Here is a 26,494-nt window from a genome sequence, read left to right as displayed (position 1 = left end):
GCTGTCCATTCCACTCCACAAATCCAACTTTTATGCAAATTCTTTTACTGTTACCTCAGCAGGCCTTTGGAACAAGTTGCCACCTGAAATTCATGTCTCTTCCTCAATTGTGACGTTCAAAAAATTGTTAAAGTTACACATATTATACAATGAAAATTAAATGTTTGATTTCCCTATTAATATGGCGGGTGCAGAGAATGATAGAAGGACGTAAGGCACAAAAATTATTTAGCGTAATAGTTAAGATGAATTATCGTCAAAGTATACCGTATTGGACTGTGTTTTAAGTATGTGTAATATTGGACTGTGCTTAAGAAAGTGTAGTGTTATGTATATGCTTGTACGTGTGTAAGGGCAAAAATATGTATGTGTGTGTGTGAGTGTGTGTGCCCGTATCTATAGGTTAGATTACCTTTCTTATATGTAATTTCTCTTTGTATTCTTTATTTCTCTGTAATTTTTTATATATTTTTTTTTTCTTCCTTTTTTTCAATATTTTAATTATTTCATATTCAATTTTTTTGTAAACATGGTCAAGTGGAAGAAAAGGCTCCACAGCCTTAACTTCGCCATGTAAAAGAAGACGAAATAAATAAATAAATAAATAATGAAAAAGTGTGTCCAATTTTTTTTTTCACCGCTGGTATATACCGCTGATGTAACATTTTATTTACCACTCTCCTCAGTTTTTATTTACCATAAATTTGTGTCCCTAGGTATAGAACAATAAAATATCGCATTTCAGATTATGATTAATTTTGAGAGGATTTCGGTTGTCGGCGCTTTAAGAGGGAGGCTTTAGCACTCGCTACCCAAGTTCATGGGTTCGAGTCTAGGCATGAGCATGTGTGTTGTTTGTGATTGGGTACCCTTGCCCCTCTGTACCCCCTGGAGAATGTGAAATATTTTGCATGGTTTATGAACATTTTGTTGTTTATGAACGTTTTCAGTTGATTTTAGCTCTCGGAAATGTGTTATTGTGAAGTAAAGTATGTCTGTTACCTTAGCGTGTAGCAGAACAGCCAGAAGGCTTCGCGCAAGTGAATATAGCACCCGAAACGACTTTCCACAACAGCAGCTATAATTCTACGTAGTTAGGTTAGGGTTGGTATTGATAGTTATTTTCTACGTATTCTTTTGCTATTTTAGTGTGTATACAAACAGTTTTTACTAACAGATAGCGACGAAATTACTCAGAAATTGCAGGTTTTAACTTACGTGTGCCATTCTTTGGGATCAAATATCTCCGTTATTTGTGCTTTCCTAACGCTGGGACCACTTTTGCATTAGTAATACATTGTAATCTGTCGATTAAAAACAACCTCGACGTAATTCTCCAGGGGGTACGGTGGGGAAACAGACCCTGCTTTCTGTTGTTTTTAGCTCGCGGAGATGTGATTTGGTTTATTTTTACTTCACTTTTCTGCCACTTTTGGCTACTCGCAAAGATGAGGAGGATAATATGATGAAATTGATGAATGGACGCGCACAAACATCCATGCCCATGCCGGGATTCGAATCCGGTACTCCTGGCGTCGTAGCACGCTGTCATAAACAGTAGCTATAAATCCAAAATAACCCAGGTGTCGACGCATCCTCCCCCAAATCAATCAAAAGAATATCTCCGAAATATTTGACACGCTGCATTAATTCAATATAATACGTAAAATGAAAGGTATAATAATACAAATTTTATATCATAGTGGAAATGTCCGTTACGTATAAATGAACTTGATACTGTATTCTCACATTCCTTCTAACTTTCTCTGTATGTATACATGACTCGAAATCTTGGTATCCTTTCCTCTAGAATATACAGGGTTAGTCAAAAACAAGGAGCAAATTTCAAAATGTTATTCCAAACAAACAATACACGACAGAAACTTACGAGTAATACCACAGACCTTTGTCTGTGGTAATACGCACATAATAGGATAGATTAAGGTTCAAAGTTTTGTTGTATTACAATTGGTTCATTCGTTCACTAACAATGACGTGTTTTTTTTCTCGTTGTTGGTAAATGACGACGCCACAGGAAAAGTCGTTTTGTGTGCTAAAATTTGCGAAGTGTGAATCAATTGTGCAAGTGCAATGTGAATTTCGTCGTAGATTCAGCAAACAACCGCCTCGTCATAAGCAAATTTCAAACTTGGAACCTTTCTCTATGCAGTGATGTGCGGATTATGTGCCTGTCACGTATGGTTTGTTGGAAATAACATTTTGAATCTGCTTCTTCTTTTTTACTAACCTGGTATTATTCTTCATGTTCACCCTTCCTACCAAAATAAAATTCTGTATACGCTGCTTGCATTTATATTTGTTACTTCAAAATCAAGGAAACAAACATTAGTAAGCTAACTCAGAGTACTACTTTCTGACTGCAAAATAATTGATGACGCATGTCGAAATGTTCGCTGTTGCGGACATTAGCATCCACACAATATAAGCGAATATCGGAGATACCTCGACTGGTGTTACAGTCAATTTTATAGACGCGGACCCAACCATCCACTCAAAACAAATTTCTGCCAGTGGCCCTCTCAATGTAAACAATGATTTGCCTCGAGAGGGAACACGATCTCTACCTTTCTTATTCCAATGGCACTTCTTGTAAGGTGTTGCTGGACGCTACGTCGAAATTCCGAACGTCCCTGCGAACTGCACGCAGCTAAACCTTCTTTTTTTCTTCCTGTGACCTCTTCCATGTCCAGACAGAGCATCGTAAAAGTCCAGTAGCTCAGAGTCAAAGACGATGCGAACTGTAATCCGTCGCCAAATAGCTTTGGCTTCTTGTTAATGCGTTTACGATTTGAGTCCCGGGTCTGTAATAAAGTCATATAAAACCTTTGGCGCTTCGCCGTGGCGGAAGATGCCGAAAGAGGCCGGGAGAAAGCCGGTAGCAGCTTTCTTCCTCTTCTTCTTCTCCCGGTGCTTGTAGTCTGTGTACTTATTCGTGAGGGGAAGGGATAGATGGTGTCGAGGTGTGAAGTTTGGGGTGCGAAGGGGTCCGATGGAACGTTGCGAGTGTGTAATAGGAAAATGTCGAATTCTAAAGGTACATCATCGGCCAAAGGTTAGAGATAAAAACCGAGCAGACGCTAGATTCAAGGGCACATGCATTTCACGTCAAAAAGCAGGCATGAATTGAAACAAAAAAGCGTCGACAGTACCTAGAGAGTGTTCCCGCATCTTGCTGGATCTTGAAGTCCGTTATTTAGCTTAAAGCAGTGCTTTAAAAATAAGCTATAGAATCTAGAAACAAAATTCCTCAAATATTTTGCGTGTGAAACATTTAGTGAGGCTTTTTTTATTTTACCTTCCCTTTTACTTGGATCTTTGTAAAATAAATTGCGAAATTTCAAACACATTTTTTGTTCACTTTTGAAGAAATAATATTACTGAAATATGTTTTTTTGAGAGAAAGGAACACTGGATATCCCAAACTTTGCTATACGTATGATAGATACTCTTTTCACTAAAAAGAAACTATTTCTTAAAAAAAAAAAAAGAACTATCTCAAGAGGGTGGTGCCATCTAATGCATTTTGCTTGAATTTGATGGTGATGAAGTTTCTCCCATTCTAACACTAAGGGCTAATGGGTAGCTCAAAATTGAAAAACAATGGTACTTGCTTCATGAACATCATTTGATTTAATTGATTTTGGTTTATTTTACTTCGCTTTTCTGCCTCTTTTGGGTAATCGTGAAGATGAGGATGAGTGATGAAATTGAACATCCATGCCCAGGACGGGATTCGAGTCGGAGACCCTTGGCGTCGAGGTGCCCTGTGCTAACCACTCCACGTTTCATGAACATGAATCTTTATTTTTGTCAACGTGAATGTTATCAGGGTCTGACTCTGTATCATTATAGTTAATTTACACAACATTGTCCAAACAAACAACATCGAAATACAGAGTATATATATGTTCGGTTATTTTCATTGTTTTCTATCTCTCTGGGTAAATAATAAGTGAAGTGGTTAAATGTAGGCAGAAATAAATGCAATGTGACGTAAATGGTCAGGATTCGAACATGACTTTGTAGCCAAGGGGGCAGAATCAACGTTGTGTCGTTTCATTGTTACACCTGCGTCCTTGCAAGAAGAGCCAGCAGAAAATGAAGCAATTAACACAGTTTTAAAGCAACATAAATAACTCTTTCTGCCGCCTGTACAGAACCCTGACAATGGTGAAGGAAGAGGGGTGGAAGCAGAACCTTGTCCCTCCTCTTTTCCTCAACCAAGTTCTTGAGGCCGAGATGACCAGATAACCAAAAGGTCAAAGCTGGTAGTTCGCACCACCCTCTACAATTGTGCTTCCGTTTTTATAGTTTCGCGTCTGTGGTGTTGCTTTTTTGTTCCCTGGATACCGAAATAAATACGACAGGGCTGAAGGATGTCGGTAGATGGCAACACCATACGGTTACTGCATATTGGGGGAGTTTATTGAGCTTGATAATGTCAAGAATGAAAGTTGTAACCACGAATTTACATTTTTATCGTCTCACTTTTCTACCTTTGCTGTCATTGTTGGTTCTTTCTGTTAGAATTTAGTGCTCTGAACATGGATTTATATGCTGTGAGGGTTTCACTAAGATACTAACTGGTGAAGTGTGTTGTTTGATTACTTTGCTATTATTATTTGTTAGTATATTTAGCCCCTGATTTCGACCAGTTTTGGACATATGCGTTTCTCATTGCATCTGAATTGTGTGATCATTTCGGACTCACGGTGACATTGTCAGAGAATCGCGTTCAGAGCCGGCCCCCGTGGCAGAGTGGTTAGCACATCGCGCTACGACGCCAGGGGTCCAGGGTTCGGATCCTGGCTGGGCATGGATGTTTGTGAGTGTCCATTCATCAATTTCATCATGTCATCACTCATCCCCATCTTCGCAAATTAGCCAAAAGTGGCACAAAAGCGAAGTAAAATAAAGCAAATCAATCAATCAATATTTCCTCTTTCTCTCTCTCTCTCTCTCTCTTTCTCATCCGCTTTCTTAATTCCTGTGTTTCTGTCTCTTATACAATCATTCAGGGCCTGTCCGTTGGTGTAATCAAGGGATCCTGGGTTCGAATCCTGGCCTGGATATGGGTGTTCTTGGTGAGTGCCAAGGAGCACACATATACAGGACAGAACTCAAACCCGGTGGGGCTCCTCGATTCCGTAGTGGTAACTTCGTCGCCTTGTAATCAATGGGTCCCGGGTTCGATATCTGGTGGAGGCACATTACACAGTGGTTCAGGTCCTACTTTAAACTGTAGATCCAGTCCCGATTAGCCTATCTCTGCATAAAGTGGATTTCAATTCAAACTCAAACCCGGTGACGAAGTCGTGATTCGAACACACAGTGCACTTGGCCACGGAGGCGCCATAACGTTGTGCTGTATTTTTCAATTCATATAGCTCCAAACAGGTTTTATAATAAAACACTCAACTGTCAAAATCGATTTACCTTTCATTGTCGTTGCTCCCAAATACACTTTTATTCTCGGACGTAATACAGTAATGTTGTTCGCTTTATATCCGACCATTTTTGACGGGCACTCACCTTAAGAGATACCGCGCCGCCACCACCGATCATGTTCTATTGGACCCCCAGCATTGTGGACTATCGCCCGGCATCGCAGTTTCCATTGCAGCAAGCTCCGGCGCAGGACAGGCATGGGAATTCTGTCCCACTCCTCCCTGCAAGCTTTCCATAGACCATCCAGGGTGCGCGGGCGGCGATGTTGAAGACGTCGTTTCAACCGTCCAAATGCGCAAAAATCCATTGGACTGGCATTTGGGCTTTTCACAGGAATGTCTTCAAACGGAATGACACGAATTCCTAATTCCTCTGCCATTTGCTGATAAAAACGTAGTGATGTTCTGGCGGTATGACCCGAAGCCTTGTCCATATGGATCATCACCTGGTTCGCGTCCATTCCATACAATTGTGGGATGTCTCTAAGATAGATCGGTGTCAGAATGGAGTCTTGGAAGTATCTGGCATTCACCTTAACGTTTTTGTCCACCTTGCGTATCATCAACTTACCCTCATATCCGAATCCCGTCACAACCGTAAAGCCACGAGGGAAACTTTCCCTGCACTGACGAACAAAGTTGCTGCGCCACTTGCCGTCAATGTCACGGTATGTGATGGCCCGAATGTGACCACCAGCAGTGAGATGGACATATGATTCATCCATTTTGACAACTTTCTTCCATTTGGAACCCGCCAGGTACTTTTCATACAGTTTCCTGCAGTTCGTCTTACGTTCAGCAATGTGACGCGGTAGAAGGTGGTGTACACGGGCCTTCAGCACACACTTCAACCTGTGGCTCTTGCGAATTGTTTTGTTCACAGTTGACGGTGCGAGGTGAAATCTGTGGGCCATATCACGTTGAGTCGGTGGATCTTCTTGGCACGCCAATCGACGGATCCCCCTTCACACTACGGGTGACACTTTGCTTGCAGCCCTTCTCCTGGTGGTTTTCGTGGGTGAATATTTCGCAAGGAGAGCCTGTTGTGTGTAACGGGCCACAATAGCTTTCGCAGTAGTCACCCCGAGTGTTGACCCATTCTCCCGACACTGTTTCACAATGCGTACGTATGAAAACTTAGCATGGAAAAGGGCTATTACGTAACCCTCCCAATCCCGGTTGATTTTCGGCGCCATTTGATAACATTTACTACCAACACTCACGCACCTAAAGGTCAGACACAACACTGCTCCCGCCAGCAGACCCATAGTTCCAGCATGATACGCCAGGTGGCAGCACCGAATCGAAAATGGTCGGATATAAAGCGAACAACCTCTGTATAGCTTTATAATTATTAAAATGTACAACTTCATATCATAAATCAAATTTGATCTGTCCATACTTTACATGTAACTCCAAAACAACAAACTGTTACGATATATACCAGGCTGTCCCAGAAGTCCTTCACCATCAGCACACTGAGCTCCAAGAGGTGAAGCTTGCGAGGGTAGGTGACGCCACCGGTGAAAAGCTATTGGCAAGCATAGAGGACAGGTTCGTGGGATAAAGTGAAGGCACGGACAGCATGTGTAGCGAGTGCTCCCGTGAAGTTAAAGTGGGCACAATGAGTGAGGACCAAATTGCACTTCGTGCAGTGCTACTTTTTTTATGGAAAAAACGACTAACAGCAAAAGCGGAAGCAGAGGAAATTTGTCGTGTGGATAACGAAGAAGTGGTGAATCGATCGACAGCTTCCCGTTGGTTTAAAAAATTTGCTTCAGGTGATCTACGCCTCGTGGACAAGGCCCGCACGGGGTGACATCCGATGGACATTAACGAGTTTCTGCAGGATGCTGTGAATGCTACACCACAATCCAGCACACATGTGCTAGCAAGAGTGGTTGGGGCATCCAAATCGACAGTAAACCGTCGCTTGCATGACATGGATTACACCAATAAACAGCCCCGACAAAGTCTGCATGAGCTGACAGAGGTGCAGGCCCAGCGCAGAGTTGCAATTTGCCAGAAATTGCTACAAAACCCGCATGATCTTCATTTTTGGAGGAGAATTGTGACAGGAGACGAGAAGTGGGTGTTTCTGAAAACCCTCATACACGTAAACAATGGGTAAAAAGCAGGCAGGAGGCCATCGCCCATGTGAAACAGGACAGATTTGGGAAAAAGCTCATGCTGAGTGTGTGGTGGAATATTGTCGGGATTGTCCATTATGAGTTTGTTCGAGAAGGTCATGCTGTAACAGGTGAACTGTATTCTGAACAATTACACCGAGTGTATACCATACTGAACGGGATATACCCAGCATTAACGAGGAGGAAGAGGTTACTGCTGCGAAATGACAATGCTCCCAGTCACCGGTCTCGAAGAGTGACCAACACACTAGCTGAGCTTGACTGATTTGAGTTATTACCTCATCCCGCCTATAGTCTGGAAATTGCACCATCGGATTACGGTTTGTTTCGTTCTCTCTCACATTTCCTGTGTGGTCGGCACTTCAATTCATATGATGACGTAAATTCTGCCTGTCCTGAGTTTTTCAGTTCTAAACCTGCCACCTGGTATCGCCATCAGACTGAACTGTTGTCGCAGAGATGGGTGAAGGTATTGAACATGGAGGCATGTACTTTGCTAAATAAAGTCTGTCTTTGTTTCTGATATTCTGTGTTTCATTTTCGCCCTTGTATGTTACAGGACTTCTGGGACAGCCTGGTACATACAGGTAATACAAGTCTCTTTCCACAGCAAATAAATTGATTGGCCTCCTACCAAAATTCCGCTGGGCAAATTCTTATTTTGGCTCTCTTAGCGCTAAATGGTCGAGTTTAACTAGGTATACTAGACTGTATTTATATTTATTATGTACTTATTGAAAATTATCTAAATCAAGTTTACTTTACTTCAGACATACCCACCGTATATCCAGTGCCGCGAAACCCCGCAGTGTGGGAGTGGGAGACAAGCACGCCTTTAATGGGACCCTCAGCCATTGACATAGTAGAGGGTTCGCGTATGTAAAAAACTAAACGTAGTTACTCAGGGGGACAGAAATGAATACAATATATACAGGTAAAGGTAAAGTTCCCTGTGCATATAGCACCGTGCATGTGCATATAGCACCGTGCCATGATTTTTAAATAGGCAGTGCAAGAAAATCTGGGAAACACCGTAACATTTTCAAGTTATTTGACACAAGATGGACAGAAAAGTATCAACACTAAGTAGCGTGATTTGTGGAATTGTATTCACTAATTGTAGAAACTTTACAGTTTGCTAGCAGAAGAGATATATTTCAGTAAGCTCTTCAGTTTCTTCACTGTGTAACCTGTGGGAACTTTGAAATCCCCACTTCTAACCAAATTGTTATCATGTAGTGCAAGATTATGTTGCGCACGTCATAAGGTGAACTGTTCAAGTACTGTGAACATGTCAGTATTCTAATAGAGATATTTAAAAGAAAACTAAGAGAGTTCTGAGAACTTACTGAAATTTATTCCAAAGCAGAGAAACTGCTTAGAGACTATGGTGAAGAAGTAAAGAGACCTAGAACACCCAGCCGTCAAATCTGAGGGAATAATGCCCCAGCTGAGAGCCCAAAAGAATATTACAAGGCAAACCTTTGTTGTCCATTTTTGGACCATTTTGTAGTAGAACTGAACTCACGTTTATCTGAACACAGTCAACACATTGCAAAATTACAACAACTTATTCCAAAAAATGTGAAATGGCTATCCCTCATTTATTGGAACAGTATGTCAAAATGTTGGATGACCTGGTTGATAGATTGGAGTGTGATAGCCTGTTCATTATTAGGACTGATATACGTCCCGGAATGAAAGAAGAAATGATTAAGACTATACTTTCCTCAAATTTATTTATATTTCAATGCGTAATATTAAAATACTCATTTTACTAAACAATATAACTGTACATTGATCTGCTCCCTCTCGATGATACAAGAGTTATCAAGTTACAAGAAGATGCTGCAAAGATATTTGACTTCACGATATCGCCACCGTCTGCTAGCAGTACTGAATTTCAGTTGCAAATCTCTTCCTTGCATAGTATGTTGTTTACTGTAAACAGTCAGTGCTTGGGTGTAAGAAGTGTTCAGTCCGCAGTTCTCAAATAAAGTTTCGACATTGTGAGATAGCAGATTAGTTCATTATGGCACTGAAAACGAATTGCAAGATTAAAAAAATCGAAAGAATATGATAATGGATATGTACAGTTAGGTCCATGACTATTTTCATTAATATTTCTCTTACATCCTATGTGTTTTTAAGCGATGGACTTTTATGTATGCTGGTGCAGAAGTTGTCAACAGCTTGTTTTGAGTTTTCTTCTAATTCCTGAAACTCATATTGGGTCAAATAAAGTGGACGAACATAGTGATGGACAATTTGCACGGTAATACTCATGGATCCCAGTGTACACACCCCCACCCCACACACACACTCCCCAACAAGCTTCTGGTCAGCAGTGTCCCAGATTTTCACTTATGAAATATAGCAACGCTAATCATACCAAAAGTTGACCCCCCCCCCTTACGTGAACTATATATACGCCCATGTGTGTATGTTTGTTCGTGTTGCATACTTCTCTCTGTCCGTCTGTCTCTCTCTTTCTTTAGTTATTTAGTGCTGGTAACATCATCAGATCAAAACGTAGCATATAATAGAAATTACATCAAAATAAACGAATAAGGAACAGAACTGTAACTACGAAGGGGGGGGGGGGAAGCAGGGGCTCTAAAGCTCTGGCAAAGAGAGCGTCAAGCGACCAAGAAAAGAAAGTTCGAAGAAAGTAAATTGCGGTGCTCTGTGAAAGTTGGCGCCCTATTAAAATTAACATCGTTCTTGTTAACAAAGAAATACATTAAAAAATCATGTTTCGCAACGCAACTAGTTCTGTAAAAAGCCGCATCATGTCATTAGATTTGTTTGTGATCGTGTGATATGCAACGTGTCCATTAATCACTAAAGTATGGGAAGATGAGAGTACGGGGGGTCAACTGTCAAAAGGTTTGAGCCCCCGAGGCGAGATTAGATTTTCGTGACCCTTGCACCCAATTCTGTTCTTGGAGAAAATGCTATTCTCCTAAATTACACTTCTTTTTTATGTTCGACCACGGCTCTGAAATGCAACAGGAGGAGAATATTATGTTGTATTTCAAGAGCACGCCCTGCTCTACAACACAAATCTTTTGTTTCTTAAGTGTAGCAAAGCTTACAGAGACCATTTTTTCTGCAACAATACAAATCAGTTCAACTCTGAATTCTCTACACGATGCGATATCCATCTTCATGATTGACCTGTCAATGTACACTTTTTAATCAACAATCGATTCATATCGCTTTCGCGGTAACGTGATATAAAGAATCTTAATCGTATTGACCATTTGTCTGTGGAAGTCAGACAATCGAAAGAAAAAAGAAAAATCAATTTATTTTAAGCCTTCGTTATCTGAACTAGATGAAACTACAGTGTAATGCACAAATATTGCTCGGCAAATTGTCCATGTCTAATTTCATTAATATGAAGACTAAAAAACGCTGTAAGTTCCAAAATAATTCAAACACCGTTTTCCACGTTAAACTGTGAAATGTGCCATGCTTTATAATGTGGTAAACGTGAAATTTAATGTGGCTGGTAGCCCTCTAAGTAGTTCAAAGAGCGTGCAAAGAGGTCACTACTGTGCACGTTCTTACGGGCTGATGTGCGGAACGATGCGATTTCCCAACACTTTCGCTTTTGGCACTTACAACGTTTACCACTTTTAGTCCTAAATTCTTTCCAGTGTACCTGCTTTTAAGGAATACATTTTTACGTATGCTGGTGAGAAGGTTGTCAACAGCTGGTTTCGCGTTTGATTTAAATTCTTGAAACTCTCATTACGAAAAGCAAAGATAATAAATTTGGTGATTGATAGTTTACTTGCTAATTCTTACATTCTCTACCGAAAGATACATGAAGTACGGCTGAGCCGATACAACTTTGAACCGATATCCATATCGATAATCTTACCGCGACATTTTTTCGCACCCCGCGAACGATCAAAATATCGGAAAAGTATCGACCGGTATCGACAAATGAAATCCAACCGATACATCGGTATCGGCATACCCCAATATAAAGTAACAATTTAATTAAAAATTGGCAATATTCAGTATTATAGGTATCCGTAACCAATAGAGGTAAACCTAGACATAATTTTGTAGGTAAAGTGTGGTCGTACACTCAATTGTCAACCTCACTTCCACGTAGTACATACACCCTGGACTGCTCTTTGCAGACTAACGAGGCTCTGGCGTCTGTACCTACGGCTAGTATAATACTCTGTAGGACTGCCTGTGTGCTGTCCTGTGTTTTGTCCTTGTATGTGTTGAGAGCCCCTTTACAGCCTCAGCTTTTAACCCAAGTAAGAATATTTTAGTCCTCCCGACATTACAGTTGTGTTCTGTTAAATAGCCTAAGTGCTGACGCACCCAAAATTTCGAAAATCAATCAATCTAAAACATTGGTTATATCAGCTTTGCTATTTAGAAAGCTCTTAAGGTAAAATATGGTGTAACGAAATCAGATTCAAAAGCTAATTAATGATGAATTTATTATCATTGCCAATTCGTAAAAACAATCTATAACAAACATACCGAGGGATACTGATAAAGAGGGTGGATTTTCGATCTCGCCAGCGAAGTTCCCGGGTTGTAGTTCAAGCCCGGGTACAGGTGTTGTTTGTGAGGATAATCACTCATCTACCACGTTGCGATTAGCCTAAATTGGCACAAAAGCGACGTTAAATAAGAAAACTACACATACAAATTTACAGTACTTATTATTAAACATGAAGCGTAACGCTGTTACGTACTAAATGCATATCACATTTGTATTTCTTACTTGTGTAATTTTTACAAAATTAGTAGCCGATATTTTCTGAATGTCTCACCTCCCACAACCATCAAATAGTAAATCTGGAGCTACCGTAACGATATTAACCCCTATTTGACTTGTCCCGTAGGACTAGAATGTGATCACTTTCCTAGATCAGCATAATCATCCCATTGTTGATGCACTCATTGTTGGGAAATCTGACAGAGGAGGGGGCGGCCGAATTAAAAGAAGCGCCGTGGCTCGTTTTCTGAGACCACCTGTTAACTTTTCCGGCCATTGTTGAAACGCTGATCGGCATTTTCAGCTCGAACGAGCAACATCAAAAAGCTTGTCTTTTGTTTAGCATTCTCTGAACACGGACTGCAGCAGCTTTCAATAGAAAGGAGTCAATCGTAGAACCCCGAAACTCTGCACAGATCGAAAATTAGTAGTAAATCGTTTGCAGTGTTGTCGATTTTGCACTCTCTTTAAGCACATATTATTTTATTATTCTCTAGCTTGTTCAACTTAGTGATCAGACAGATCATTTGAGTATTCAAAAATATTATGCATAATAATATATCGAAAAAAAACTAGCAGTTGGGAGGGGCTGTCGCCCCCCCGTGGATTTGTCCCGGTTTGCTGTTACCTTGAACTCCTGTCGCACTACGTCAGCACTACTGCACAAGCGAATATTATGAAGGCGGCCGAAATAGCTCAGCTGGGAGAGCGTTAGACTGAAGATCTAAAGGTCCCTGGTTCGATCCCGGGTTTCGGCAGTAGTTTTTTTTCACACTTTTTATACTCAGTGATTTCTGAAAATTATTTTTTATTATAAACGATATATAGATGCTATAATAAATCCATCTATACAGTGGCGTACACTTTGTATGACCAGGGGTAATCAGTTTGTAGATTCGGTAGAGCGTCTGACTGCCATTGAAGTGAAGGTAGAAAATTTTCCCCGCATAGAGCGGCACTGGGGCTCACCCAGCCTCAAATCAATGGGTACCTGGGGCAACTCTGGAGGGTAAAGGTGGCAGGAGCGTGGTGCTGGTCACATCACCTCCAAAACCGGTCGAGATCTAGAATATGTGGGGCATGTCCTTCATGGCACGGTGCTATATGCACGCGGAACTTCTATTTACTTTATTACCTACTTATAAAAGTTTTCAAAGGCGCAGATAGGTGAGGTAATTGTTACTGCAATGTAGTTTAATAGGTTCGCGTTGGTTTTGATTCTCTTGAACAGGGATATACAACGAAAGAAACTTTTTGTTTTTAGATGCTAAAAGTGAGATTCTTTGAACGGCAGCATCTTGGGAAGAACTTGGACCAATGGATTGAGGCAGGTTACGTCAGAAAAATTGGGGGGGGGGGGGTCCTTCTACCCCCTTTCCTTTCGCCTCGTAATCGAACCACACACAAATCCTTATTAGGCGATTAACAGAAACCATGCACTGCTTGTGTGTGTCTGGGCACTTAATTTTCATAGCCGGGCAACTCAAACGTGTACATACGTTAATGTATGATTGTTAATATTATTATGTTGTAGTAGTGGTAGTAGTAACTAACCTAACTAAACAGTGGCGGAACAACTCTTGAAGGATAGGGCCTTGTTATAGGTCCAGGATGGGTTATATTGGTTTTTTCTCGCACATTTAAATTCTGGGTACTATTATCGTATGAGGGAAACACCTACGAATCATATTTCGGACTTCTTTACATTGCTAACGTGTTATTTTCGAATGCGGAACATTTCTTAAGGTGAAATAATGCATTTCTAACTAAGATAATGTGTATTTCTTCTATTTACGAGTACTTACTGTTACTTGTTGTTTCGAATCTGTAACACATTATGGCCGTGATAGCGTACTGGTTTAGGGGGTGTTCTGAGAGTGTTTTGTCGATTTATGCAGTGTTGCAACCTCGTTCACCGGAAAATATCTACTTTCGTGCCCGGATTTGAAATTATGCTAATACGTCGCAAACCATTGACGTTAGCTTCACAAACCATTGACGTTAGCCCCACAAACCATTCACGTTAGCCCCAAAAACCATTCACGTTAGCCCCAAAAACCATTCACGTTAGCCCCAAAAACCATTTTCCGTATGGTTAGGTTAGGCAAGCATAGTTAAAAAAAAAAAATACTCGACACGTGGTTCTAGTGAAAACACGGCGAGGCTGAAACACTGGCATCATCTTAACAACATCAACAACATTGCATCATCTTAACACACGGAACATTGCACTCTCATGCAGAAAGCAAATGGCGGGAGCAGAAGCAGCGTGTCGGACAGAGATTTTCGCAGAAAACAACACGCATTCACATTAGAATGGATCAAATCTATATTCAGGAACTTGCACAACGCTAAGGAAAATGATTTCCGTAAGTACTTTCTCCTGTAAATTTGAAGGAAATTTGAAGGAATCCGTTTCCCTCATACGATGTTGTTACCAAATTCGGTAAAAGTTGCGTATTGTTTCATCGAAAAAAAGGTTCCTGGACTGTATTTAAATTGGTCCGCAAGAAAGGTTTCTGGACCGAATTGAAATACTTTAAACATAAACAGGTTCTTTACGGTCTAGGACCCATTTAAACTGCTGATTTTCTCTCCCGGTCGAGAATTGTATTTATTTACAATTCATGGAACTTTAACAACTCTGAGATTGTTAAATATCTAGGAACACATGCATTCTAATGAGTTCTACTGGGTTCCGTAAAAAGACAGGAAACTTTTTTTTCGCACAATTTGATTGATTTATGATTGATTGATTTAGTTTATTATACTTCGCGTTTTGTGCCTCTTGGCTAATTTGCGAAGATGGGGATGAGGGATGAAATGATAAAATTGATGAATGGACATTCACAAACAACTACGCCCGAGCGGGATCCTCGTGCTAACCACTTTTTACTTTTTTTATTTTTATTTGAAACTATTACATATTATTGTGCATGTTATACATTTTAGGTCATTATAAAGTGAACATTACATTTAGGAAACATATCTCTTTTACAACGAGGGATCATTTGGTATTCCTGGTGCAGGTGATTGATAAATTGGGTGTGAAAATCTCGTTGCCTATATATGGATACAAAAAGAGCAAATTGGCATAAGAGCCATTGTACACTGTGACGTTTTGTTCTTGGATAATATGCAAAGGAAGGATACAAAATAATATCTACTGAAATGTTACGTTATGGTGTACGACAAATTGTACTCACAAGTTTTTTGATATATATATCCATGATTTTTTGATTATTTGACATTCACTAAGCTTATGCACTAAATTATCTTGTACATTACATGTAGCACATATTGGAGTATTTACTAATTTTATATCATAAAGTTTAACTCCAGTGATGAATATTTGGTGTACAATTAACCACTCGGCCACAGGGTCCGGCCCGCACAATTTACATTCGGTCCGTTGCGTATTGTTTCATTTCAATACGAAACTTGGACCCTTTTCATCCGGAAAAAAGTTTCTTGGACCGAATTGAAGAACTTTACAGATAAGAAGGTTCTTTACGGTCCAGAACCCATTTACGCTTGCTGATTTTCTCTCTCCTGGACCGGAATTGAATTTATTTACAATTCCTGGACCTTTATGAACCCTGCCTAATTTCCGACTGCCGGTCTAACTCCCTCATGCCTCAGCAGAGGTGGGCGACGATGATACAACTAGTTACGGAGCGACGTGTGATCGGTCAGCACGACGAACCCCTAGTCGTTTCTATGGCCAGATTACGGTATTCATTCTAAATCTCCAGAGAAATGTTTATATTCTCCCCGGGAGACTCGAACCAGCGTCCTGTAGGCCCGAAGTCCGAGCCCAAAGCCTGACCCCAGACAGTACAGCCACGGTGCGTGTCCTCCTGTTAGCGGACAGTTCATGGAGCGAACACGGCATGGAGAGGACACAACTTGATTCACATGTTATGTAGTGAACTAATCAGTTAGAAAATGTAAATCTGCCGCCCCCACGCGATGCTGGCAGGCAGCAACCAGTTCATGGAGCGGACACGTGTTCATTGACCTCCCCCGCCAACCGGGAAGCTTCATACTTCCTGTCCTGTCTCGTGTGAGCTTATTTCATTTTTGTGCGATTAACCTAGCTGTTCGTTCCTGTCAAGTAAGTTCCGAAATTTAAGAATATGGAGATCGTAGAGACCAGGAAAGGGAAACCGTGTGCAATGTTTAACGGATACTCGTACCGGAAATTTATCGTAAACAAATCTGCTGTTGTAACGTGTCTTTGTGTCAATGAGAAATCGACGAAATGCAAAGGTACGATGAAGACAAAGGATGATACAATTTTACGTAATTGCGACCGATCACCAATGTGTGCCTGACGAAGCCCTGGTACTAACTATAGAGCTTTTCGCACTTCATTGTAAGGATATGTACAAGTTTTGTTTGGCACAAAGTGAACGTAAATACAAATCCATCCACCCTTTAGTAACACAATTTCCAGCGGGGCGGGGGGAGGTCGATGAACATGTGTCCGCTCCATGAACTGGTTGCTGCCTGCCAGTAGCCCGTGGGGTGAGATTTGCTAACTGATTAGTCCACTAGATGACATGTCAATCAAGTTGTGTCCGCTCCATGCCCTGTTCGCTCCATGAACTGTCCGCTAACAGGACAGCTCCCCACGGTGCGGGTCTAGTAGTAGTACTGGTGATGGTATTACTAGTATTAAAACCAAAACTTATTTTAATAAAATATAAACAAACGGAGAAATTAAGAGAGGAGGGGGAGGAGAAGTTATTCACTTGTTTTCAAGATAATTAAGAACGTTTTGAGCATTCGTCTCTAAATTATATGGAACCGCCATCACGATTGGCTAGTCGAAAGCAGTCCAACTCGTTTCCAACCTGCTGTTTCTGAACTCTATTTACCGCAGTAACCGTACCATAGTAACACACACCAAAAATAACAATTAAAACGTCTTGAATTTATTTTTACATTTTTTAAAAATGCACTTATCATTCTCTCCCATATTTTTATTCTGTGCATATTCGGATAAATCTTTGGCGCTCTCATTTCTGTTCTCTTTGGTATTTTTTCGTAACCTTCTTCCTTCGATTTCTTCTCTTTCTGTCTCTCTCCTTCTCTCTCTGCGTGATTTCCTGTCCAATGGGAAATTGGAGGGAGAAACTTGGAATTGAATTTGCCAGCCCTGTGTGGTCTGTAACTTGATTTTGATTAGGCGTAGGTGCTCTCTTTTTTCTTCCACGAGAAAAAAAGGGAAGGGAAGGGGCGTATAGTTCGGGAGGGGTTTTTGTCCCGATGTATCTGTTGAAGAGAGCACTCGAGGGGAAACACAGAGGAGGGGAAAGAAGTGCCAGAAGGGAGATGGAGGGGTGGAAAGTGTAATGGTTGTCAAGGATTGGTTGCACGGTCCGACATTGTACATCGAGGCTAGCGGAATTGATAGAGGAAGTTCGGTTGTTACAAAGCTGTAAGCGAGATGCGCGAAACAAGATCAGACGACTTGCCATCTGTGGGCGTAAAATGATACTACACATAGTTCGTCGCCTCTTTAAATCGCAAGAGAGAAAGACTGTAGCTGTGTGTGTGTGAATGCAAGAACAACAATGGGCCCCCATCTGCTGTGAAATTTGAAACCTAGTGAAACGAGCTCAAAAATAAGAGAATAAAGTTATATTTTCGCAAGGGAAAATTATGAATTGTTGACGGTAGAACATATGGTCAAGGAACCGAATTATGAAACAGTTTTTGCAGTGAACCATTGATATATAGATCGACGAATTTAAACATAGAAAGGAACCTGTTAATTGAAGACTAAAATTGTTAAACGCTGTAAATTCCACAAGAATTCAAACACCGTTTTCCACGTTAAACTGTGAAATGTGCCATGCTTTATAATATGGTAAGCGTGAAAAGTGGCTGGTAGCCCTCCAAGTAGTTCAAAGGGCGTGTAAAAGAGGTCACTAGTGTGCACGTTCTTACGGGCTGATGTGCGGAACGATGCGATTTTCCAACACATTCGCTTTTGGCACTTACAACGTTTACCACTTTTTAGTCCTCAATTCCTTCATACTTTATTGATAATGTGGTTACATCTTATACAGTAATATACGACATTACAATTTAAGGTATTGTTTATGTACTTGGACCATGTAATTCATTACCATATTTTATCACAATACTAATTATTCTTGTTAATTATCATGAATTCCTGCACACCTATGCTTCACTCAATTTAGAAAAGGGACGGCAGGCACCACTGGGGGATTTTGCGGAGGGGACGTGCCTCCATAAAGTGTATTATAAAAAGTGATAATATCGTTATGTACCAACGAGCAAAAAACGTTCAAGCAACATAAAATGGAGTGCTTTCTGCCAGAGAATACAAAAAACAAAAACAGAGTTTGACACAAGCAGCTTAATCGATACTGCATCTACTTCACACTGACATGAACCGGCCTCCATAAATAAAGTCCAGGAAATATTGATTACAGGTGAATAAACTTAATACTACGATACCAGCAAGTTATGGCAACGGTACCAGTTTTATCCCATCCTGTAGTTTTGCAGTACGTAAGTGTTTTGCATGTACAGTACTGGCAAGAAAAATGGGACACGTATATCCTGAAATGCTCGCTTCCCAACAGTGCGTCATGTGTGTTGCCTAAATCTACGGCGATAAGTGGATTTTAAAGCAACTTTTCATGGCAACATCTACCGGTGACTGTACAAAGAAATTGACGAGATTTAATAATAAGACAGCGTTAATATGGAGGAAAATCGAATGTTTCTAAAAATAAGATGGCTAAGCTAAGCGTCAGGTCAACCTTGCAGCAGGTTTTAGCATATGTAGATCCAAACGTGCGCGCAAGAATATAGTTCCACTGAGACGGGTTCTATTCCGACACAACTGCATACTTGCAAGAAAACAGTTATTTAATTTGTAATATACAGACAAAATAATACATTGATTAGCAGGTATGGACTTAATTGGTTGCAATCACTGTGCAGACGAACTTAGAACCGCAGATTCGCCAACTCGAATCTGTATTGCGTTGAAGAGACATTGAAACTTTAGAGCGAGTCGAGCGAGACTGAATGCGTTGCAGAGCGCGTGAAATCGCTGATACCAGTGTTGCACATCCCACTATTTTAACCCTATGTTTATTGTAGAGCGGCGAGAATGGCTGAATCTCCTGTTCAGCGCGCGGTTTTACCCGAATGTTATTTTGGGCTTCATCCGAAAGGAAATGTTCTTCAAAGTCAAGCAAGTTGTTTTAAATGAATAATCCTCCTTGCGGCAACAAGATCAAAGTAAAACAGGGCGTGAGGTGATTTGCCGTCAATGTGCACACGAATTGTATCACGGGTGTTGAATGATTTGCGGTTTGAGTTTAGCAAGAGGAAACGATTGTTTGTTGTTTGACGACAAAAGAATCTCCGCGGTATTAAAATATATCGCAGTGAGAAGAAACATGTTTATTATTTGGACGAGACGTCCTTCAACTCGGTGAGTGGGGGAAGGGGGAATAAACCATGGAAGGATACCACCATGCAAAACCACCGCCAGGGCTGAAGAAACCGACGATGAGGGGAAGGGGGAGGCTTATTGTTTCACCCACTGGCGGCAATGAAAGCTTTGTTGAAGGCGCATATTTACTTTTCAGCGCAAAGAAAGGGAAGGGTGATTATCAGCAACAAATAGACAGACCAAGATTTGAATCCTGGTTTAGTGAAGTGATTCATAAATTGAAACCAGAGTAATAGCGACAGACAATGCACCTGATTGTATATATCACCAATAACAAATCATGCTTTTTTGGTGGTACAACTTGAAGTGCGTGTGTCTTACAGTAACGGATGTATTGCGAACGAAGCAACCAAGTTTTTCATAAATCTATTTCTTTCTAAACCAAAAACAATAATTTGTCATTAAATTCAAGAGGGGCCTATCGTTGTTTACTTTTATCTTTGTTTATTTTTATTTTTGCGTGCTCGAAATATACACACATGCTCTCATGTTTAGAAGTTGTTTCGCTCTTATATTAATGACACATTTATTAAATAATATATGCGCAGAAAGTACTTTTAAAATGTTATGTTTCAGGAGACAAAGAGAAGCAAAAATACAATCCACTTGACATGCATGCGGGTTTTGATGTGTTGTGCGGTTGGCAATACTGTAGATTTTCTCAGTGTCTCCGATGTAAGCAGCTCGGCGGTTGAGGAAAGACTGGCACGGAAGATTCTGAGCTCAGTTCTCGCGCGGATTGATACATAAAACCTGCTGCAAGGTTAACCTGACGCTTGGCTTAGTTATATCTTGCATTTTTTTATTTACGCTAAAATATTTGTCTAATCCTCTTAACTCAGAACCTAACTGCTACGAGAGACTTTTGCATCACTATAGAAGTAGATAATTTTACAAAATGTTGGGTGCATTGTTAGCAGTGACGGATTAAGTCGGGTGCTATTGATGCTGCAGCATTAGGCCCATTCCTGAAATAGACCCAGATGAAAACAGACGAGAATTTTCCGAAAGCTGAACGGTTTTCTTTTGTTATATTAACCTGAAAACAAATCTTAGAATGAAATTTGGAGCCACAATTTCGGACGCCTAGACACAGCGTTACTTATTATAGAGTTACTATTATTCTTTGCGCTGTGACGTAACTGTAACGTCGTTGTGTTTATTGTTCACCGGTGATTAAAGTTAATGCTATCAATTTTACATTAAACAGTTTACGTAGTAGCAGCATCAGGCCCAATTTCGTGTTAATCCTGCCCTGATTGTTAGAAATGTATTATTTTTGGCCAGAAATGTTTGCTTGACACTTGACAAACGTGTAGGAATCACTTCATTAATGAAATTCTTTCTTTGATTGTAGTGTCATTAATGCCTCATTAGTGAGAAGGAGAATTTTGTGGAAGAAATGTTAATTGAGTCTCGGCTGGACATTTTGTCGACGCTAAGGCAGCTGTTCTCGAATTTTCGTCTCCTTTTGAAAAATCGCTACGAGATTCCAAAATCTGAGAAATTACATATGCTTTTAGTCTGTCCCAGCCAACTGTGGTGCAAGGCAGCGCATAGCGTCAGAGAAGCGAGGAAAATCGAGTGGCCAGAGCGAAACAGTACACGCTGCTGGGAAGGCAGTCGCTTTCCCCCACTCCACGCAATTCCATTCCTTTCACGTGTTCATTGGTGAAGCCATCTCGCGTCACTACTTGCGCAGAGACTTCATTTCGTTTGCCTGCACTACAGTTAGCTGGGACAGAGTATAGAATTCCTTCTAGAGTAGAGTTTCCCTTTTTCGACCTGCAGCCCAAGCAGGCAGCCCACCTTGAAATATGGCATTTGGATCGGATTTCGTGTTCGACTGCAATAACAGGAAGTGCTTGCTCGACAGTGGCGGTGAGTGATGAAACTATCTAACCGGAAGCGAACGCGTTGCCACCCGCCTTCAGATTTGAAGCTTCCTGCACTGACACCACGGTCAATTATGCTCTGCAGGAATTTCAATTAACAAATATATTAGGAGTGGAAATATTCTGATTAATTTGAATTTTTCAGTGTCCGAAATGGAACATTCCAATGCAAATCAGCACTTACCAAATAAATTTTATGACAGAGGAAACTTAAGGATTTAATTACATCCAGTCGTTGTCCACTGATTTAAACCAAATCTTATATTTGTTAACAAGCCTAGACATATTCGAACTAATGGCGACCCCCGTGGCGGAGTGGTTAGCGCATCCCGCCATGAAGACAGGGGTTCCGGGTTCGAATCCCGGCTTGAGCATAGATGTTTCATCAATTTCATCATGTCATCACTCATCCCCATGTTCGCAAATGAGACAAAAGTGGCAAAAAAGTCGAAGTAAAATAAAGGAATCAATCAATCAATATTCGAACTAATACTTGTTATGATTGCCATGATTCATGTATCTATGTATATAAAAATGGATGTATGTTTGGGGGTGGGGGGTCGCTAAGATTTGTGACACTGCGAAAGTCGTTTAAACACCTGGCACTCCTAGGAGTGGGGGTGGGAAGGGGGTGATATGTAAAAATAATCGAAAACGACCGATATTAGTGTGGAATCCATAGTTTTCGGGGTCGCTAAGATGAAGAGTGACACTCCCAATGCGGTTCAACTCCAAGTTCATCACCTATCGACATGGGGGGTGAGAGGGTGTGAAAAATAAAATGCCACAAATGACCTACATTAGTGTCGAAGCCATAGTTTTCGGAGTCGCTAAGCTAATTGTTGACATTCACGATGGCATTTGAGAGAGAGAGAGAGAGAGAGAGAGAAACACTTGCTTTCTCGATCACGATGAGCAAGTCACAGGGGCAAGTCTATTAAGTAATGCGGAGTGGATTTAAGATCGCCATGTTTCTCCCACGGACATGTTTAATAGAAGATTGGGATAAAATAAATACCCGGGCAACGCCGTGTAATCAGCTAGTTAATAATAAATTTCAAGAGTACATATTGCTTAATTCGTCTGACTACCACGCTAAAGGTCCCGGGTTCGATCCCCGGACGGTTCAAATGCGGGAACTTTTCTAACGTTGGAAGCGGCCCCGGCGCCCACCCAGCGTCGAATAACATGGGTACTTGGGAGAAACTCTGGGGGGGGGGGGGGTAAAGGCGGTCAGGGGCGTGATGCTGATCACATCACCCCAACTCACGACCGGATCAAGAAAGTATGGGGCGTTACCCCCACACCACCTATAGCCTTCATGGCGTGGTGCTAAGCACAGGGGAGCACATTTTTTTTTTACTTTACTTTTACATATTGCTTAAATAACCTACAAAGTTAAAATAGAATACCTATTGTTTGGATCAAGAACTTTTAAAAAGCGAATTTACCAGGGCGCAGACTCACGAAAGTTGAGAACCACCGTTATAGAGCATTCACGTGAGTCTTCGTGTGGTTTTCTTTGACATTGTCAATAGTTTCGTGGTTACGTTTACACTATTGGTAATATCTAGACAACAGCGAAAGTAAACCACACAAATATTCAAATGAATGCTCTATAAGGAATTCGAAGCACATGCAAATTTTCAGATTTTGGAATCTCACATATTTTCCGGAAGGAGAAGAATATTCGAGAACAACTGCCTTAGCGTCGGCAAAAGGTCCAGTACTGCATCGTACTCAATTGGAAAACTATAAAAGTCTGTTTTAAATTAACCTTATGCACAGATAGGCTGTTGGGGACTGAACCAACAGTTTAATTAAAGTGGGATTGGGTCGACCATACGCCCCTATCTAATATTCGCGAGCATCGTGGCAAGATTGAAATAAATGTACGTACCTAGGTACACCTAATGCGAATCTACACACTCGCCTCCCTAGTGCGGCAATCCACTTCTGTATACATCATATTTGACACTGGACAAATAGGCTATATAAAGAAGCAATTGCTGCGCTGCTAAGGGTGTCGAGTGCACCTCGTGCCCTTAAGAATAATCCAAATGCGATTACTAACTTATATCGTCAGTTTTGGAAGTACTATGCCAAAGTTACTAAGTGGCGCTATGGAGTTAATATTTATTCTTTTGAATGAGAAAGAAAGACGCAAGTCGATGGGGAAAAGTTTTGTGGAGCATGTGCATTGTGAGGAGGAGTGGTGGCTATTTTCGCGAAGCATCCTATTGATGGTGGCACGAGTGGAAATGGAATGGCTGCACAATTGTCGTTATTGTTTCTTCTTCCATTTCGCCCTTTTCTTACTCCCCTCCCCCCCTCTTGCCCCGTAAGTGGAAACGTGCTCCTGCAACCATTTCGGCGGACATTTGGGGATGCAGCGAGTAAATCCAGTCACTTTGCACTGGACCGGGAAATTCCAGAGAAGGTTCCTTTTTTGTGGGGGGAGGGGGAAGGGGGAGGATGGCGTGGCTGGAGGCCAGGACTCACATTTTCTTAGATCCCTTTCTCGCTGTCTGTCTGTACCTCTCTCTCTCTCTCTCTGTGTGTATATCTCTTCCCTCTTTCTCTCCCTCCGTGTGTACTTCCCTCTCTCTCCATGTGCGTGCGTCATCATTTCTTTCTCTCTTCGCATCTCGTTCTCCTTCTCTCTCTCTCTGTCTCTCTGTCTCTCTGTCTCTCTCTCTCTCTCTCTCTCTCTCAATCTAAAGCAGAGGAAATAAACAGAAAGCAGTATTTCGTTTCAGTTTGTTCTTGCAAAAGAGAGTAACAAAAATAAAAACGAGGGAAAATTCTAAAGGAAGACCCGAGTTGTATGCAAAATAAAAGTACCCGTTGAATTGGCACGTAAAGAAACTATCGGGAACGTAAGACGACACTACAGATATTCCAGACTGTAGATCCTGCGATCGAGCATATCTCTCACTTACCAGGATCTGCACAACACTAGGCGCAGCCCCATCGACTATAATCAGAAGCAAAATAAAATAAAGTACGGATCTGTGAATTGCTTGCAAGCGTAACGATCCACTTAAATTTCATATTATAATATTGCAGCACAACACGACTCGTTACTGCAGATTATAATGAGAACAGTAATCTGTTTCTGCAGAAACACCGGGTTCGAATCGTAGACTGGGCATATGTGTTCTTTGTTCCTTCATGAATTTCATTATATCATCAGTCATTAGCCAAAAGGGACATAAAAGCGACCCTATTTCTTTTTAAATCAAATCTACAGAAACTAGCAATTGACTCATAAATGCTGGTATAATAAATATACAACGCTGCTGTGCGAAATTAAAAATTACTGCTAATCCGGCAAACCTCTTTTAGGGTAAATTTGTTATGCGATAACTAGAGGCATGCATATAATGCGAAATGAACTGCAAAATGCGAAATAGACTTTTAAACACGAAATTTAGAGTTTATTTACCGACGCGACACTTTCTGAAGTTCGAATTATCCTGTAAGTTATGCAATTCACGTAAAATTGATGAATTCTGCTGTAAATATTTGAGAAGCAAAAATGGACCCCATTATAAAGGAATAAACTTAATACTCTGGTAACCACTTAAATGTGCTATTAGAAGGGATATGTTTATTTTGTGTAATAAGTGCAATTCTTAAATCAAATTTAGGCTTATATTCACAATTTTAAAACCAAAATGTCATTTTATATACCGCTTTTTGATTCGATTTTTCACCGCTATAACACCGACATTTTATTTTATTTACCGCTTTTGAACCCGAAATTTTGCTTTTATATTTACCAAAAATATGTGCCTCTAACAATAACACATTATACAGCTAATAAGAACTATATCTAGTCACAATGCTAATAAGCAAAACTGGAAAATAATATCATTACGTGATGGATATTCACAATGCCAACAAGCAAAACTAGAAAACAATACCATTATGTGATGGATAAGTGTCGACTCCTCATAAACTGATACAACTTAAGACATGAAATTTAGTAAATTGTAAAATCTGGTAAACACTAGTTTAACAATACATTAATTTCGATTGATTGCGCCATCTATACATCACCACTGACTCTCCTCTCAGGAACTGCAGAGATCGTACGAAGCTCCTGGCCCGAGTGTCACCAAAAGATAGTACGTTTTGCTGCGGCAAGACAAAGATCTATCTCCCCCATCCAGCATACTCGCCCGACCTTGAGCTCTTAAGACTGACAGATTTCCGGCGAGTGGCCACTTGGAGAACTTTTAAACATATCGAGGCTTGATTGATTGATTGATTTGGTTATTTTACGTCGCTGTTTCCTTAACCTTTAGTTAATCGCGACGAAAACCTTTCGAGGAAGGTGTTCATGAGTTCATCTTGAAGCCAAAGGGCTCGTATCTCCTGAACATCTATGGGCGTTAGAATTTTTCTAATAAAATCCGACATTACGTTTGGAAACGGGTATAGACAGCTGGAATGTCCATTAGATACTGTACGGGCCATCGAAAATTCACATGTCAAACATCGACCGAACACAATTTTTTTTAAGGTGGGTAACATAAACAACGGCATGTGTCTTTATATCAATGAAAATCGTGCTATTAAATTGTGATATCCTACACAATCTGATGGTAGAGACAACTTAAATAATGAGCTTGATGAAAAGTATAGGAAATAGCAAAGGAAATTTTAATCGCAAGAATGTGCAAGGAAAGGTCCATAGATAAGCAAGA

The 26,494-nt window shown here is 40.7% G+C and overlaps 1 non-coding gene across 1 annotated transcript; it reads left to right on the top strand.

Annotated features, from left to right (window-relative positions):
- The first annotated feature begins 13,062 nt into the window (after nucleotides 1-13,062).
- TRNAF-GAA (transfer RNA phenylalanine (anticodon GAA)) lies at nucleotides 13,063-13,135 on the top strand. Its single transcript has one exon. It is a non-coding gene; the product is annotated as a tRNA-Phe (tRNA).
- Nucleotides 13,136-26,494: the final 13,359 nt, after the last annotated feature.

The sequence above is a fragment of the Lepisma saccharinum genome, chromosome 11 (assembly GCF_977018435.1).
Source record: "Lepisma saccharinum chromosome 11, izLepSacc3.1, whole genome shotgun sequence".
Taxonomy (NCBI): domain Eukaryota; kingdom Metazoa; phylum Arthropoda; class Insecta; order Zygentoma; family Lepismatidae; genus Lepisma; species Lepisma saccharinum.
This window is presented reverse-complemented; position numbering and strand designations above follow the sequence as displayed.